The following is a 19476-nucleotide window of genomic DNA, read 5'->3' as shown; positions in this document are numbered from 1 at the left end:
ATAAACTTAAAATCATTAATTTAAGTATACAACTATATATCATCTACATGCTACAACATATTTGCTAATTTATTTTGAGAAAAAATTTTTAGAATAAAATAAGAAATAACCAAATGATTTGATACAAAATCACATAAAATGTTTTAATGTATTAAGCTATATCATATTGTCATAAAAATAAAAACTATAAATTCGTATAATATATATATTAATGAAAATGAACCAGATAATTTAAAATATAAAATTAATATCAATATTATTTATAAATTATGATTTATATATTTTGTATATGAAATTATTATAACAAAACGTTTCAATTAATTAAATAATTGAAATCAAAATACAATATTCATAATATTAAATACTTCTTTTTTTCGTCATACTTGTTATTATAAAAGACATTAAAAGTACATATTTTAAGAATCCGATTTTAATATTTAAAAAAGTTTCAAGTTAGAGTAAAAAATAAAACAAAAAATATAAAAAAAATACCCTAGAAACACAATATAAGTTATGAGTAATTACTTAACAATTCAATTTTTATTTATTAGTTTATAAATAAAAATCGCTATAGGATAAAATGTAGAGTTTAATTTATTTTAAATTATTATATTTTCCGATTTATGCTAAATAGAATAAATATAAAAATTAATTATAGCTAAATATTAAAAAATAACGGTAAAAATTTGAGTATGAATATTTATTACTATTTAATTATATATTATATATTATTTTATTCTAGTTTTTAAGTTATATGATATTATTATTATTTGAATTTTATTTTTTCAAATATTTTAATTATTTGGTCATTTTCATTATTCGTAATACTTAATTGTCATGTTAACAGTAAGTTAGACTAATCTTTACAAGCTATGATTTATGTTTGTTAAATTTAGTTTTTTAGTCCTGAATTATTTACCAAAATAAAAAAGAAGTATAATCATAATTAGTGTTGTACCTATTTTAATCGATTAGGTAATTGTAATAAGATATGAATATTTGATAACCATTCTTGAAGTATAAAGTGTAACTTTTTTTATTTTATATAATATACAAGTTTAGTAACTGCCTATATAATTTATCAACTAGATATAATAAATGTACTTAAATATCCTATTCACGTAGAGATACAAAAGTCAAAAATATTATTTTATTTTTAAATAATACCCCTCGATAGTAGTGATTATAATTCGGTGAAGTGTAAAATAAAAATGTTTTTATTGAAACTTAAATATAAAAAATTTATCACCATGCCTACTATTTTATATTTTTTTTTAGTGCTCATAAAGTTCTATACCTATATAAATATCTTTTATACGAACAGAGTTTGTGATTTACAAAGTGTCGCAATGAAATAAATGTCTAATTTTTATTGTCTAAATTAATGAATATATCTTAAAAGCATAAATATAATATATGCTAGATTCGTTCTAGGTGATGATATATTTCAAATTTTTATTACCTATATAGAAGATATAAAATTTTTATATGTACCAAATTATAATATATTTAACTCAACTTTTCTCAAATACGAAAAACTTTATGATGACATTTATTATTAAATTATAATATTGGTAATAACACTTTTTTCTAAGTAAGTTAAAAATTATAGCTACATTGAACTTAAATATCATTAACGTAAGTATGAAATGTAATAACAAAACCTTTTTATATGCATATTTTATTAATTAATGTTTATTGTTGAACCGACTTAAAATTCATCGATTTCATTGTTGCTTATAATCAAATGATATAATTCAATCAGTCGCGTTGTTGTTACGTTACTATTTTTAAAATGGTTAGGTAATATCTCAAAATATAATATTAGTATACTAGACCCCATGTTTATAATATCATTACGCTCATAGTACTTATAGAAATATTCAATATTGTGTCAAATCATAAACACTAATTTAATACCGATGACATTTTTTTACCTATAAGTATTATATTATACACGTGCAATTCAACATATAATACAGCTATACTTCCATTGATTATAATCAATAATATAGCACTATAGTAGAGACTATCATTCAATTGAAACTATACAGGTACCTAACACAATACACATAATGATTTTGTATTGGTAAGTATTTGCGTACTCGAATTCTGACGAAATATCTACCAAACTAAATTGCAGCAGTAAAGACTAGTGAGTTCACGTCGTTAGCACGTTATAACTTATAAATGGAATCGTTAAATCAATTTACACGAGTTGAATAGCATCAGTAGGTACATAATGAGTAAGATCATAGAAAATATTTCATTATCACGATGGCCATTAAGAATGCTCAATGAGCATCGATTCACCACTGAAACATATTAATACGAACCGCATTAATGGTCTTGAGATGTGTGGCATATCCTTATCTTGATCACTGTGTACTCGCTAACATATTCACTGTCTTAAAAATTCCCACATATAACTATGACTGTAGGACTTTAATTATTTATATTTCAATTTAAATATCTAAAATTCACCTAATCATTTTTACGTTTAAAATGTTATTTCATTTCATTGTATATTATTTTTGTTTGAAATTATAAACTAGAATAAATGTAAAGTGAATATTGATTTAATTGAGTTTCATGTACGTATTTAATACTTATGGTACAGCAACTGGCTAGATTCTACAGATTCGGAATCTATTATTCCACGAAAATATTAAATAAAAGATTAGTAAAATTAAGAGTTATCACACCTTTCTAGTTTCTTCGTTGTCAGTCTAACTAATGACAATAAATATATATGCATTTAATGATGCTCCAATTAATGATTATAGTGTACATTACTACGCTATTATCAAAGTTCCTATAGATAAATTCCTATAAATAGTTAATAAATTATAATTAACTGTAACTAAAACTAAATAAATTAAAACCAATTAATTATTTGACAATATATAAATAAATATTTAGATACCTATAACTTATAACTATAATATGTCATGCACTGCTAACAATAAAAAGCGATATTTTTTTTGTAAACAATTCATTTCATTTACTTATACATTTTTTTAAGAGTTTATAAATGTCATGATTACTATTAATATGAGTTAATCTAAACAATTTAATGTATCATTTTTATTAGTTAATTATTTAATTTAATAATGAGTAGATAAGATAATATTCTTTAACTTATATATTATGTGTAATAGTCGATATGTCATTAAAATTGTAATTTTGTTTTAAATTTTTTTAGAATAGTAAATATTTCATTTTTTTGAAATATCTAGAATAAAAATTAAGAAATTAATCTTATTCATGCCTTATCATATTATTATAAAAATAATATCTTGTTAGTTGTAACATATTTTTAATGAAAATATCTTCAAACTTGCGTAATTTTTATGTTAACCGTATTAAAATGGTCAAAACAATATATTATATTAATTTATATTAAAATGCGTTCCGCTAGAAATTTAACCAAGTAAGAAAATTATGTGAGTATTGCGTAGTTAAAAAATTAAAAAACATCTTTAAACATACATAAACGTTTCCAAAATTATTATATATATATTTTTTTTTTAATGACAAATACATGAAATAATATTAATATTATGGTCTAAGATTCCACTGCAGAAATTATGCTAACTACAAAATAGATTTTGACGAATTTCATTAAATTTCTAATTTAAAATAAATAATATAAACACTGTGACTATGTATTTTTAATATTTTTATACAAATATAAGAGTAACTTTTTTGGAATCTGTATCAATTAAATTTCCAAACATTTCGACTAAGCGAATAATTGTTATCAACATTAATAAAAAAAAAAAAAAATTAAAAAAATTGAATATAACTCATGCCTATAAGGCTATAAATAAGTCAAAAAGAGTTATACATTTTTAAAAATGCATTAAATAGTGAAAATGATAGTATAAACGTTTGGTAAACATTTAAAATATCTTGAAAATTTAATCAATTTATCGACTTATAATAATGGTGTATTCAAAAAATAAAAAAAGCAACGTGTAAAATCGCTCCGTTCAAAATTTAAAATGATTTCACTAAAGTATCGAAATTTTCTCTAGTCATCGTACTATAATTTACCATCAACCCGGTCAACCAATAGACTTAACCAATTGCGTTTTTTTAATGCCTAAGTATCTTAAGTATCACGCAATCGGTGCCGCGAATAATTTATTAAATACAAAATATTATATATTCTTACTACCAAGAGTTCCATCAATGTATAGTATCTTCAACAAGTTACTAACCGTATTTATGAATCATACTTCTCTCACACGCGTATTGTGAACTTAATACAGATTGTGTATTACAATAAAATAACAAAAAATAAAATAAAATAAATTAAATATGTGTTTTGTACATGTTAATATTGTTCACGACATATTATAAATATCCACAACTACTTGTATAACATTTGCTTTTATTATCGCATTATTACTATTTGTTTATTTAGTGGAAATTAAAAACGAATATGTAGCTATAAATATATATCCGTGTAAATTAAAAAACTTACTCTGAGAAAAAAGTATTTTCGTTATTTAAAGGTCGTTTATTCCGTTTCAATAATGAAATTCAACGTGTGTACTTAAGAACCCTCTTTTAATGTTCATACTATGAAAATACCCATAAAACTTGAAGGACATTAAAATTCGAATGCAGTGTTGATTATAAATTTAAACGGTTTTTTTTCCAGAATACCAATAACAATTTGTTTATTTTAATCGTTATTTACTTGCATCATATTTTTATTGACACCATTTAAACTTTAAAGTAATCTTACTTGAATAATTCCTATTTTGAAATCTTTTGACAGAAAAAAAATATTTTAAAATATATTTTAATGTTAACTTTCTTATTTGTATACATAATTTATAAAATTTAATTTGACCCACATTTTCGTAATATTAATTTAAAACCAAAAATATCAGCAACGAAAAATTATAGGTATAACATGGCTATTTTTATGGTACAGGTATATCTGTATATATACTACTAGGTATATACCTACGTATTTCGCGTATTTATGTATATACTTCAATTATATTGATGAAAAGATGATTAATACTATATATTATAATATAATATACTAGAATACTTTCTACTCCAAACGTTTTGAATACCGTCAACTGTAGTATCTATACCAGGGGTCGGCAACTGGCGGATCGCCGAAGGCAAAACCCTAGACCCTGTCAACACATAGTACTTACTTCATTATGTATAAAGATTTGAAAAAGATTTTTTTCACTGGACCTCATTGATTTATTATTTTAATCTTTAGGACTCCAATAGAAATTACTTGTCGACCCCTGATTTATACCTACTATTATAATTCCATGGTAAACGTATACGATATCGAAAGGATTTTTCAAGTAAAATATTTAGACCGAATCAAATCTTAGGAGTTACGACGGAAATACAGTGGGAGTACCTATATATTATTATTATTATTATTATTATTATTATTATTATTGTATACTTAAATGTATTATATTATAAAATTAGGTAGTTAGGAAAATTGTTGTAGTAATATAAAAGTGCACCATCATACAATAATGTTTAATATTAAAAGTTCAACGAACTTAAAGTATACACGAGACTTAGAAAATGTATTAATAATATTTGTGATATTTTGAATCGTGATAACATGCTGTTGAAAATAATAAAATAATTATTGTAAAATGTCCTGCAGAAAAACATAGGTTGGTTGACCTAGTTCTTTTACAGTACTCAGCAGCAGTTTATAGTATCCCCGGCATCAATTTCACAACGATTAGGGTGTAGCGACGTATACTATTATCATTGCACATAATAAAAACGTACAACAAAATGTCGTGGTCTAAACATGAAACCGGATAAAGAGCCCATTAAAGAAGTTCGTTTGAACACTCGTCAGTGGATTCGCTTGTAAATAATTACGGTCCATCTTCTTCGAATAATATAGAACGAAATGCAATGAACGTTTTTTCAACCGACGACGACGATGACGTTTTAAGGAAAGTTATTTTTCGTATAACAGCGAATTTGAAGTGACATGCATAATAATGATGATCCCAATTCCTCGAAAAACAGGATAAGGCCGGATACGATTGTCCACAAGAGAGACAGAGAGTGTATGTGAGGGAAACAGAGAGAGAGAAGAGAGATAAAGACAAACAGGCAGACACAGAGAGAAAAAGAGTGAGGGACACGTAGACAGAGAGGATGCGCACGCGCTCTGTCAACGCGATAATATCATGTTATTTTCATTTCCTTTTTACATATAAATTTCCTTTGACCCGTACAAGAGCAAGATGATGTGGTTTTTACAACCAAAAAGTATTGCAATCACAATTTTATGTAATATATGTGCCCTCAGATAACATTATATCGGACCCACATTATACGTGTGTTTTAAATTATATTAAAATATAGTTTGTTGTCCGTCTATGACTTTATAATACTCTACTCGGTCATCTCGTTTTTTAGTAATGTTTTCTGATAATAATTTATTCAAAAACCGTAAACTTGTACTGTATAATATTTTTAAAATTCTAATTAAGTTAGGTAATGCTAATACAAAAACAATAAAATATATTTGATATTGTTTAATGTATTCGTTTTAATATTCTTTAAAAAAAAAATTGGCAATTACAACTCAATAATTAATAATTATCATTAAAAATATATGCATATACATGTGTTGTTAAATTTATTTATTTAAACTTAATTCTATTTACCTAATTAAATATAGTATGATGATCTAATATTTAAATTGTATGTGTTCACTCAGAAAAAAATATACCATTTTTAATTAAAAACACCTATTAAATTAAAGAAAAACGGTTATGATTTCAAGTTTATGAAGTCAATCAATTATATTCAAGTTATTGATTTCATTAAATTAATAAAGTTGACAATTCTTACAAAATAGTAAATCTTTCATTAAATTAATTATAATTTTATACAATTTAAAGAAATTATTTTTTTCGTAGTAAGAAATCATATATAATAGAAACAAATATTAATTGTAATAAAATCAATACTACCGCCTTTAAAATATAACCTTTATATCTTCAAACTATAAAGATTTAATGTACTAGAGTCTAGTAACTAGACCAAAGTAAATTTAACTTATTACTGATTATTATACATAAACAGTAAATAAAATTAGTTAAAAAAAAGCGTTAGTAGTTAAATAATAATCAATTGAATTAGTCAAATATCAGAAATACGTGTAATGAGATATTGGCTAACTCATAGGTGTGACTAAACTTCATGCACAGCGTTAGGTCAACTATAATGACCAGCACCAATACTGTATTGTTTTAAGAGAGGAGGGCTAGTTTCCATAGTTAAAAATGTTTATAATTTTTAAGAAATTTTGTATCATCTTATAATGAATAATGTATAGTATGTACAGTAATTTTAGTATCTTTAAATTTAACTCCAGAAACATTATTTATCTACAGCACTGGATTACACCACCTAACCATAAATCAATCTAATTATCAACATTTTAAATTATCACGTAATCTTAACCTTTAATTTTTTCGTTTTTATTATTATCAACAGTAATTTTGTTTTTGTTTTTTAATTTAAAAAGGTTTTTATATTTTGACGAGATTTAGCAATTTGAATTAATTTAACTTTTTAACGATCTCATTCTCCAGCTGCTCTTTCTTTTTTCTTTTTAAAAATATCCATCTTCTCAAGACTAAATTACAAATATAGAAAAAAAAATGGGGAATAATAATACGAATCACGGATAAACTGTACGTTTGTTACTTTTACTAATTGTATTATGTTGGAGAATGGTGATTTGTTGAAAAATACTAGAATAAAAGATGCGATTATTTAAAGTGTACTGTCGTCTAACTGTATAGACTATGTATTTCCGAAGTCGGATGTAATCGGCACTATCACTCCATGCCGTGCCAACGGACATTGGCTACGGTAATTATCTGCATTCGATAGTTTTAATAATAATTCATATTTCTCATAAATTGTAACGGTTTCCATTTACCGTTTTCATAATATTATATTGCGATGTGCAGTAAGAATCATACAATTATGTAAATTGATTGTTAAATGGACGGAGACGTGAATTCGACAAACACGAATACATGTCATTAACAAAATAAACAATGCTTAAGACATTTTTTTTGTTTTAAATAAATATTTTAAGCCATGTTATAACTTAAAAATAGGTTGACCGGTGCCATAAAAAATTTCACGGGCAACCCAGGCACCCCAGGTCGCCACTGTAGACACGCATATGAACTAACTCAAATCTTGAAGATAGTATTTATTATTGAATGCAATATATAATAGTTAATTAACGTCTGACAGTCTACCGATTATTATACTGCTAATGTAGCATAAATGTATACTAATAATGTAATCGTAATAAATACTAAACATTATGATGTTAACAATGCGCATAATAGTTTATAATACTATTTAAATCGTTGACCCAAATATATTTTTTAAATGCTGTTATTGTTATGGTTCACTAACTATTATATAGTGAACCAGTTAAAGCGATTCAATTTTCATGCCTGAGCGTATGGTTTTTGATTAAAAAGTAATATTTATGATCATTGATCGTGTGTGTCTATAATAGCCAGTACTATTATTACCTACACTTGTCTGATGATATAAATAATAGTGGTTTGAAATCATTGAGCAGCGCAAACTATTTTAATTCGTTTCCTATGTAAAATAATATAATTTATTATTCGATTCCCAACGATAGCCAAATCAGATGCCCACAATATAAACAAACTAACATAAAAATTGACCTAGTTTCTCCGACCTCAATTAAAATTGGCAATTATAAATTTTCCTAATGTCTCTAGTTTTTACAAAACTGCATTTTACTTATAATACTTACAATTCTACCTCACAATAAATAAATTATTAACAGTCAATTAATACTTATAACTCGATTATTTAATTTTAAATAAATATTTTAAAATTTTTCAATTTGTTAACACTTCTATTTACTATATTAATGTATTATAATAATCATGTTGTCATTGCATTTTAATCGCTTACGATAATTATCTTGTGAATATGTTTACCTAAAATATATCAATTTAAGAAGATTATATTTAAATGTTTATATTATACATAATATTATACCACGAAAAACAGAAAACAGATTTTTGGCTCTACTAAAATTTATGAATAACTCAGCTCGTAGATGCATAATAAACATTTTTTTCTGTTTTAACGTATTAACATTTGTATACCTACTACACGCTGTGGCATTAAAATAATTTATTAATTAATAAATCTTGTTACAACAGCCGTAGGAGAATATATTTTATATTCTTGCCAATATTAAATGTGTAGTGTATTTCATTTAGAATAGTTTACGTTGTAAGATTCCTAATCCCGAATACGTCTCGTTCACAATGGATAATAAATACGTGATGTAGTTTTATTAATAGATCATTGCAATATAAATATATATATATTTTTTTTTTTGCTCAAATCTGAAGAAATATTTTATGTAGAGAAGTAAGAACAAAGCTATTGATTGAAAAAAAAAAAAAAAGGTTGGCTAAAGACGTAAAGTTCAGTATTAATAATGGCGATTTAGTAAATACGAGTACGTATAAACGTATTGAACAATACTTGAAAAGTATCATTGACAAAAACTGTTTAATCATTGTTTTTCTTTCATAAAGACTCGATTGTTTATAGCTCATTTAAAAAGAAAATCATTAGAATCACAGAGTCATTGATAAATCTTTTGAATATTCATATAATTTAAAAAAACGCTAAGATAGTGACTAACATTATAAAAAAATTGATTTTAGTACCTAAAAAAAATTAAACACTTGAGAAAATTGCAATGTTTATTTTTGCAGTGTTAGACTCATGATAGTATATGCTCGTATTATTATAGTAGATTGCATTGTAATGGATGAATTTTTATTGTACGTTTTTTTCATATCATTAGATAATTTTTGAGTTTATGAAAAAATGATACGGTATGATATGAATCACGTAAGTAGTAGAGATACTATATTAATTTTGTATTTAATTTTTCTCAAGGAAAATAATGGATTTCATTGAAATTTTTTGTTTGGCTTAGTGCATAATATAAATAATATGATATATAATAATTATTTTAATTTGCAATATATTTAATGTAAATTATTTTACATGGGTTCAATCTGGGTTTAAATTTACTGTTTTGAGCAAAATATTTATTTTAAAGTATTTTTGTCTCGTATTCAACAAACCTAATATTAAATAGGTTAGATACGTTAAAAATATATTGCTTTGTATATATATTATCATTATTGTTATTTGTGTACTAGAACTAGAAGATAATACTTACATATTTATTGTTATATGGATAGGGTCGTACTTATTTTTATTAGGTAAATATTAGATATTATTAGGTATTTTTCTATATTTTAATATGACTTTTTATTACGATTTTACTATATTTTATAATAAATTATAATAGTACAGTGGCTCTTAGCTTTAATCGTATTCGTAAAAATTAATTATTTTTCCCTAACCTAAAACAGAATGGGCCTTTTGGCTTGTTGCACAGATAATAATATACACCCTCTTCTCTAAAACACTACACAGACTACATTATAACTGTTCACCGAGGGCCCGACTTTGGACAGCAATAATTTGGAAATATTCCAATTGCGCACACGTCTTTACACTCAATTGGTTTCAATTAAAAAAAAAAAATAATAATAAAGAGTTACACACACGCAATCATTTCTGGGATTTGCACGTTAGCTATTCTAAACTATTATGCCTCTAATGTCTATATAAACATGTACACTGCAAATAATTATTTTTTTTTTTGTTTCGGCCACCCTCGTAGGTTTTTAATACGTTTTAAAATATCAAACAAATCTTGGTCATAAATAAATTTATACAGAGTGTGTTTGTCTTTACTCCTCACGGTACACATTTGGCCGTCCTCTGTTTCCTCCCGACTGCTATAATACAAGTACAGGTTAAGTACTTTTTAAGACCTAGATACTTATTTCAACGCACAATATGGAATGTAATCATTTAATTACCAATATATTTGCATAAGTAAGCCATGCTCTAACTAGCTATCAGAATAATCAGATTTTCGGAGTAGATATGAATTTTCTTATTTTACAATCAGATAGGCTAAAAAAAATTACTAACTAAAGAAGATTTATTAATTAGAAAAAATACTGCAACAAGCACGATGAAAAACATTGTTAAGTTTACAAAGTGAAACGTTCTTTTCTAGATTAAAGAAACGTGTATCAAATTCATTGTATTTTTAAAGTTATTTTGTTTTTTTTTTTTTTGTAGTTAATATTGAACTGAAGTTTTTTAAGTAAAAACTTTTTAACTAAATTAATGTTTGATCTTTTTTTTATTGTTTTAAATATTTATTTTAGCAATGTTTTGATTTGACTTTTTAAATAAAAAATTATTTTTGGAATACTGACCAATATTGAATACTCCTAACAAAATGTATTTTTTGTTTATTGTACACTTACAAAATAAAGTTATTACATTATTAAAATATATTCTATTTTTTAATAACAATAAATATTTAAAATTATTTTTAATAAAAGATGTATAACAAATTAACTTTAACTTTGTATTATAACATAATTTGTAATTGTAAATTTATTTTTAATAGCCCAACTATTAAATACTTTACAAAAGGAAAAATTAATATTCCAAATCATGTATAATTTAACCAGTATTAATTAAACTAATGCACTGTATTACATTTTTTAATGCATTAATATAAAATCGTAAATGACTCAGATTTGGCTCAAGTCTCAGCAATTCTTATTTTTAAACAACTAAATTAACGGTTTTTACGGTAATGCCAAAATGCTTGTTTAATACCAGAACAGTTAACGACCGTCATTTTAACTGATGTATAATTTAGTGTCGAATTTATGAATAATAAAAATTCTCTTTGTTTTTCTTTAAATACCGTATTTAAAAAAACATACAAAAATGTTTAAAATTAAAAAATTATCATTCTCCGTTAAACAAGATATTTCAAACATTATTTAGCGTAAAAATTGAGTATTCTATTCAGCGGTAGTGACGTATTAAGATTTCATCAACATAGATAAATATTTTTTTCTTTAGTTTCTTTGTCGAACTTTTCACATATTTTTTACAGATTATAAGCATTAAAAATTTCCAAAAAAATTATATACTGCTATTATTATTTAAGGGTTTTAAGTAAACAAAATTTATATCATATACTATACCTAGAAAATTAGTAAAAATAAACAAACACAAAATTATAATTTGTTCTTACATTATAAAATACACCAATCCCTGAATAGTTGTTTTAGTATTGTTCTGGTAGGTCAATTACATCCTCTAAGAGTAGCTGCCCTAGGAGTAGCTAGGTACAGTGTACTAAATACGTCACTGACAACTTACTACCTACTACAAGTCTACAAGTATAATATTATACACCCTGTACCTATATGAATATCATGATAACGACTAACGACGAGCATTCATTGGGAAAATATTACACACAATTTTCATGTACAAATTAATCACAGCGTTTTCTTTTTATCTCGCATATCGGCGTTTTGTTCACGAGTGGATCCAAAAGGATAGTATTTTTTATTATTATTATTATTATTATTTTCATAAACGTGTACACATTCTTTTGATGGTTTTTCAAATATAAATATACATACACGTATATATATATATATATATATATATATATATTATATAAATAAAAAAAGAATACCTACTAAAAGAGGAAACCTTTCCCACCCGAATGAGACGTTGATTGAAACGATGTAATAAATTGTTCGACGGCAAGTACTTTCACTAGCCGCGCATATACGCCGAGAGATGGTTATGTGGGTTGTATCGTCTCCAATGTATGAAAGCAATCCATTTTCTCAGTGTACACCACCTTCCGCTCTGAAGACGATGAGATATGCGAACGGATTCAATCAGTCGCCTGCTCGTGCATATAATATACGAGTTGTTGGGGAAATATCAGCTACTATTATAGTATTATATACGACCAATATATGCACATCTATACGTCTAAAGAACACATTCTAAAAGATCTTCGTTTTAAAACCATTTAATAACGGTTATTACAACAGTTATTTAAATTATCTATGTCCGTTCGCAGAACAATATTGTGCCTAGGATAGTAGGATGTAGAGCCCAATGATTCTATTATTTTCTTACAGATATGTCTCATTTGATTTCATTGTTTTAAAACGAATTACTACTACAAAGGGTTGTAATATGATAATTATAATCAGTTTCCAACCTTTCATCCATCACTTTCTGGAAGTACTTAAAGCAATATCGTTTTAATAACCCTGGTATTATAATATTAAACGTGTATTTAAATTATTCAGATAACGCGTAGTCGAGATTGTTTGAAAATTCTGTATTGCTATAACGTATTTTTTTTTAATATAATTTCTGCCGTTGTGTCAAAATATAAAGTATTAAAAAACGCAATTTATAGTTTATTATTATTTTTATTTTAAGAAATATAAGCACTAAATTGCTTAAAACATCTGTATTATATTTTATTAGGTACTTTACATATTTAACCATATATCAGATAACATTTTTATGATAATTGATATCATATTTTACACATTTAAAATTAAATATACTTTTTAACGTTTTATGTTTATATTAAAATGTATTACAAGTTATAATAGTAATGGTTACGCATAGTAAGTGTAACTTGTGGGAGGGCACTTAAGAGCCTATATTACTCCCTAATTAGATTTTAGGACCCACGGCTTTTTAATTCCTAAATTTTAAGAATTAAGAACATTTACATCATCACTATTCTATTGAATATCAGAATATATATAATTAAAATTTCAAATAATATACCATCTTTAGATATAAGTTAGTATACAACAATCTATAATAATATAGGATATTTATCGAAAAGATATAATACGACGATTTTATCAGCTATTTATTCTCTGAATATACATAATAAGTGAAATTTCTTCAGATTCACACTACACCGTGTCGTGTTTCGTATTTTTAATATGTAGGTTATAAAAAATGTTTGTATCACGTAGCCAAAAAGTTGTATATATACTTAACTCAATATGATAAAGCGTAGCGCAAACCTACCTCAAACCATTACCTAGTAAATTTAATGGTTGACTTTTTTTTTTTTAGTACAGATTATTTTTAATTTGAACTTTGAAATTCTACCTTTATATTATTGTAAACTCGACCTCGAAATATCAAGCAATAAAAAGGTCAGTTTTGAAATTAAAAAAGGTTCAATCTGATATTTTTTTTCAATACAGTTACCTATAGTAACATGAGCTGATTTAATCAAGGAACTAAAATGTATCTGATCGTATACAAAGTAGAATGTTTTTGTAAAACAAGCTAAATAAATATAAAAATTGTAGAATATAAATAAATGAATGTCTAAAATATGGCATATTATTTTAAACTATATTATTTTACAATCACATAGTAAGCTTGTTTTTTTTTTTTTTTTGAAACATGAATAAATTGTACAAAGCTATAATGTAAAAACAAAACATTTTTAATGCTCACCTGTGAATGTCAAATAAAATAAAAACAATATGGGCACATCAGACATCAGTTGATATGATAACATATAATTTTCAAAAGGTCAGTACTCAGTTTGCAGTGTTTGCACATAAAATTGTTATACCTAAACAGTTTTTTTTAATATATTCCTAACTATATAGATTATACTATTATAAAGCCCTCAACACTAGTATCTAATATCACTAATTAATTTACCAATATACGTTATTTTTATAAAACAATTTAAATAACTTTTAAGTGATGGAAAAAAAATGTCAATAAAATAAATGAAAAACTTAAGTTTGTAATTGAATTGCTACTGGTGACATTATATAATATATACGCGTAGTCCAACCCATATTATTTTATCTAATCGAAAATGCCTTGTATCGTATAGTGGAACAAACTTATGTTTATCAAATGAGAACCCTTTTTTACTTTGAATTATTTAGTAGATATTTTTTTTTCAAAATTTCGATGAATCTAAATCAAAATTCAAACGATTAGTTTATAAGTTATTAAAATTTTTATGCTAAGAATAATAGTCCTTAAACATAATTTTACAAAAATATATATACTAGTGGATCTAGCCGTGTTTATTATAACCAGATGCAGAGTCTTGAACCATTTTTACAATTTATAAATGTTGATAGGTTAATAATAATTACTAAAATGTTTGACTTACCATGGCCACCATATCTTCTAAACCTATTGTGCACGGTACATAATATTTTATGACTTGTAAACTAATATTGTTAAACTTTTAAATATTTAAAAAAAACTCAAAATAATAATCTGTTTATTAATAAAGGGTGAAAAATAGTGGTTTTTATTTGAAAATCAAAAATTGGTATCGTCACAGAACATTTCTTAAAAGGCACAAATACATCAAGTATCCGATGATATGTATATACATATATATATATTTAAAAATGCCTAATGAAAAAAATATGTTAGGCATGTTTGGTGAATCACACTAGCTGTTAAGTATAAGATACTCATATATTACATAATATCTATTATCAGATTTCTCTGTACATCGATGTTCACTATTTGGTCTAACATCGTAACATTTTATGCGGTAAATTCACATGGATCGAGCTCGGTACTTATTATTATCATTATTTTTTTTTAAACTAATTTTTTTTGCGCCTCATCATAATCTCTTGGAGACCGCGCGTGCGCATCCTATCGCGTATTATTTCGTCCAAGTGTGTTATACACGCGTATAATAATATAATAATATGCGTGTCAGTTTGCAGTGGCGATAGCGGCGTCGACAGCCTTCATTTATCATTCACGTTTCGCGTTTAACAACGTCGGCCGACCAGCATAACGGTGACGGTGAACCACGTAAAACGTCCTTCGCCCATATTATGTAATGTGTGTGTGTGTGTGTGTGTGTTCAACCCACACGCCGCCTTCTCGACCTTGTTGCCCGTGTCGGCGGTGGTATAGTGGTTAAAACGCTCTTGCATTATACCCCCGTGGTGATCACTGACCCCAGCCGCACCAACGACAGAACGCTAAACAATGGAAAGTTAGCAAATAACGTCGCGAATAATAATAATAATAATAATAAAAACAATTTAAATAAAAAAACAATATTAATCGTTCCGAGTCCACATAATATTATATAATAATATGTAGGCACTATTAATAACGCGGGGCGATACGAATTATTGTAAACATATACGAGTAAGTACGTATATGTAATCCACGGCGACGCCGAATGAGACACAACCCCATTAAAACGAAATATTACGATAAAAAAAAAAAACAAAACAACTATGTATTGAAGGCACACACGTGTGTGATATACACTCACGGTCATAATATACGGTCACAAATAATGTCAAAGTCTTTATCGGAGGCTTAATTGGGATTATTTTAAGGGTGGTTTCATATGATATTTTAGTATGTTAATGTGATTTATCAAAAAGTCAATAACTTGGTGCAATTTTTAATTTTTTAATATATCAAAAATACCAGAATCCCAAAGTGTAATGGTTCTTGGCGTTCTTGCACGTTTTAATGTACATGGATAGCTAATATGAACTTCATGATTTGTTTTGTAAAGTGTTATAATAGCTAGAGTATCATTCCTAATAATTTAATTTTAAACTAAACAATAAATCAAAATTTAAATTTAAACTAATTTAAAATAAAGTTAGCTGGATATTCAAACCATAGGCGCGCGCACCAATTCAGAGGATGTTTAAGTGTGATGCATCTGCAAAAATTTTTGGAGCCGATTAATTGACCTGTGGACCATGTAGGTGCGAATTATAACTATTTAGTTGTAGTCAATGACAGAACGCCCAAACTATTTCATTATTTAATAGAAGTAGATAAAATAGATTTAAACCAATTTTCCCATTAGATAATTAATACTTTGAACTAGCTGTAACTAAGTTTACAAGTTTATAACAAATAGGCATTTAGTCAAAATTACGAACTGTAGTAACAATAACACAGCCTACCTGTTTATACACTATACAGTTAATCATTTTTGGCTTTTCAAAATGTATTTATCCAATTATTAAAAACGGCTATATCTAATTTAATATTATTAATTGTATTAAAAACCTTGGGCTATTTTATTTTGTATGCTGCATCTGCGATTAAAGATTATACATGCCTATAATTCCAACAGATTTATTTACCGATATAACTTTAAATTATTGATAAGAAATTAGTATTGAAGCTTTTCAATAACTTTGGTAGTGAAAACTCAATATTTCACTACTCTTATTATTATAAACGTAATAATGTAATTTTAAATATCTTTACCTGGGCAATTGTATGCCCAGAAATAGAGTATGCCCATGCTCCGGTTAAGAATAACTACAGCTTAAATCAACTCTGCTACTCAGTCCCCCTAATACTCGTAATATATAACTATGTTAAGAATATTGTCTGCTTTTTTTTTTTTTTTTTTTGATAAAACATAAAACTCTAACAGTTAGAATTTTAACTATTTGTACTCGATAAAATGAGACGTGCATGATATCAAAACAATACGTCGTGTTAAGTATTAATATAATTATATAATTATTTATAAACAAGTAGATTAAACACGCCGGGTCGAAATATGGAAAAGAATACTTGAGTAAATGATGAAAAATATTTTAATATTCAGAAAATAAAACAAAAAGAGTAAAACATTACTATAAAACTGTTACGTTCCTTTGAACACTTTGATATGGTTTTCATTGTAAATGTTTTTTACAAATATTATACTTAAAATGTATATATTATTATATACCTAATAAAATATAAACTATAGGTATATTATTTGTTTTCCAATCAACACGTATATATTTAAAAATATAAAATTAAGTGATACTAATATCCAATCGGACGAGTGAGGAAAACTTATTGTTATTAATTGTATATGCTACTTGATAATACGAACCATTCATATTATCGTAACACCAGTCTATTATCATCCCATATATTATATAATATGATGCTGAGAAAAATTTTGTTGCACTATATATGGTATACAATCGACTAAATGTTGGCATTCAATTATATGAAATGATTAATAGTTGAGCGAACTTAATAAACCGGAATGAATAAGATCCGAATCTTATTAGTGCCATCCAAAATACAGAATAGGTATATTTTATGTGGGTATCTATTGCACACGTGCGCGCGAATTTATTAAAATATAACTTCTGAGTTTGACTGGAGTGAATTAATTTTGAGGAATCCCAGAGCTTATCTCAATGTATAAATTCAAACAGAATTTTTACTCGCATAATACGTTAGGTTATATTTACACTAAAATGATTCTACCTAGATAGTTATATTTTATGCTAATATTTTCCGTTATTTTGTATAGTATATTAAATGAGGTAATGCAACAAGGAGGAAACTATCATTTATTTTATAGTAATACTATCTCAGTGGTGGTTACATACTCTTACAAAAGCGTCCATCAACATTTGCGTACGTAAATATAAGCTTAAATTCATATCATACAAAACATTTTTCTATTATTCATCACAAAAAAAATGAAACCTTTAGAACCATAAATAACACATTACTAAACATTTGTAGGAATGTATTAACTACAAAACAATTACTTCAATTTGAATTCCAACCTTTTTTTTATAATCATTATTATTTAATTGTATATAATATGCCTTCTTAAAATTAATACTTTTAATATATAAATAGTCCATCAGTCTCAATCCAAAACACAAATATAAGCAATTAAGACCTGATTGAAAAAAAAATAATAAAATAATAGTATTGATTATAATAAATATATATAATTTTGAATAATTTTTATTATTTATTACAAATATTTATTTTTAATACATTTACATTTTTTTTTTTTTTTTTTGATAACCAATAAATACCGCGGGGGTTTAGTTACTAGGAAATCTGGACGTATTGACGATATATTTCATATTTTTCACACCGAATTGAACGTATTGTTTACATAACTCAACACAATCAATCAGCATTAATTATAAATTGAATATACCGTTTTTGATATTTTCTACACTCTGACTGTGCATGGTTTTAATTCAGAACAATAGGTAAGTAATAGGTATGTACAGTGCATTTTAAAATGGTATATAATAGTGATGATGATGAAATCAAATCCATTAATGATAAATGTATTGTTTATACTATTATAATTGAAAATACGTAACGCATGAAAATAATTTGAAAAATTAAACTAATAGACATGTTGATATAATTAATCGAACAACAGTGTTAACATTAAATAATAAACGGTATTTCCCAATACGCTTTAACAATGTAATATAATATGAAGTCATGCAAAACAAAAAGCTTACAAATTGTTTTCAATATTTTGGCTGAAAGGGCAATGTATTACGGAACGGTGATAGTGGGAATTGATGCTCACAAGAGTATAATTTATTTGCATTCCATGAAAATCGGTAATAT

General features: G+C 25.5%; 1 protein-coding gene across 2 annotated transcripts in view; it reads left to right on the top strand.

Moving 5' to 3' along the window:
• Window positions 1-19476, top strand: part of LOC113553219 (receptor-type tyrosine-protein phosphatase kappa) — a 129181-nt gene that overhangs the window by 56214 nt on the left and 53491 nt on the right. The window lies entirely within an intron of this gene.

The sequence above is a fragment of the Rhopalosiphum maidis genome, chromosome 2, assembly GCF_003676215.2.
Source record: "Rhopalosiphum maidis isolate BTI-1 chromosome 2, ASM367621v3, whole genome shotgun sequence".
NCBI classification, from domain to species: Eukaryota; Metazoa; Arthropoda; class Insecta; order Hemiptera; family Aphididae; genus Rhopalosiphum; species Rhopalosiphum maidis.
The sequence above is the reverse complement of the archived record's forward strand: the minus strand, read 5'-3'. Positions and strand labels throughout refer to the sequence as shown.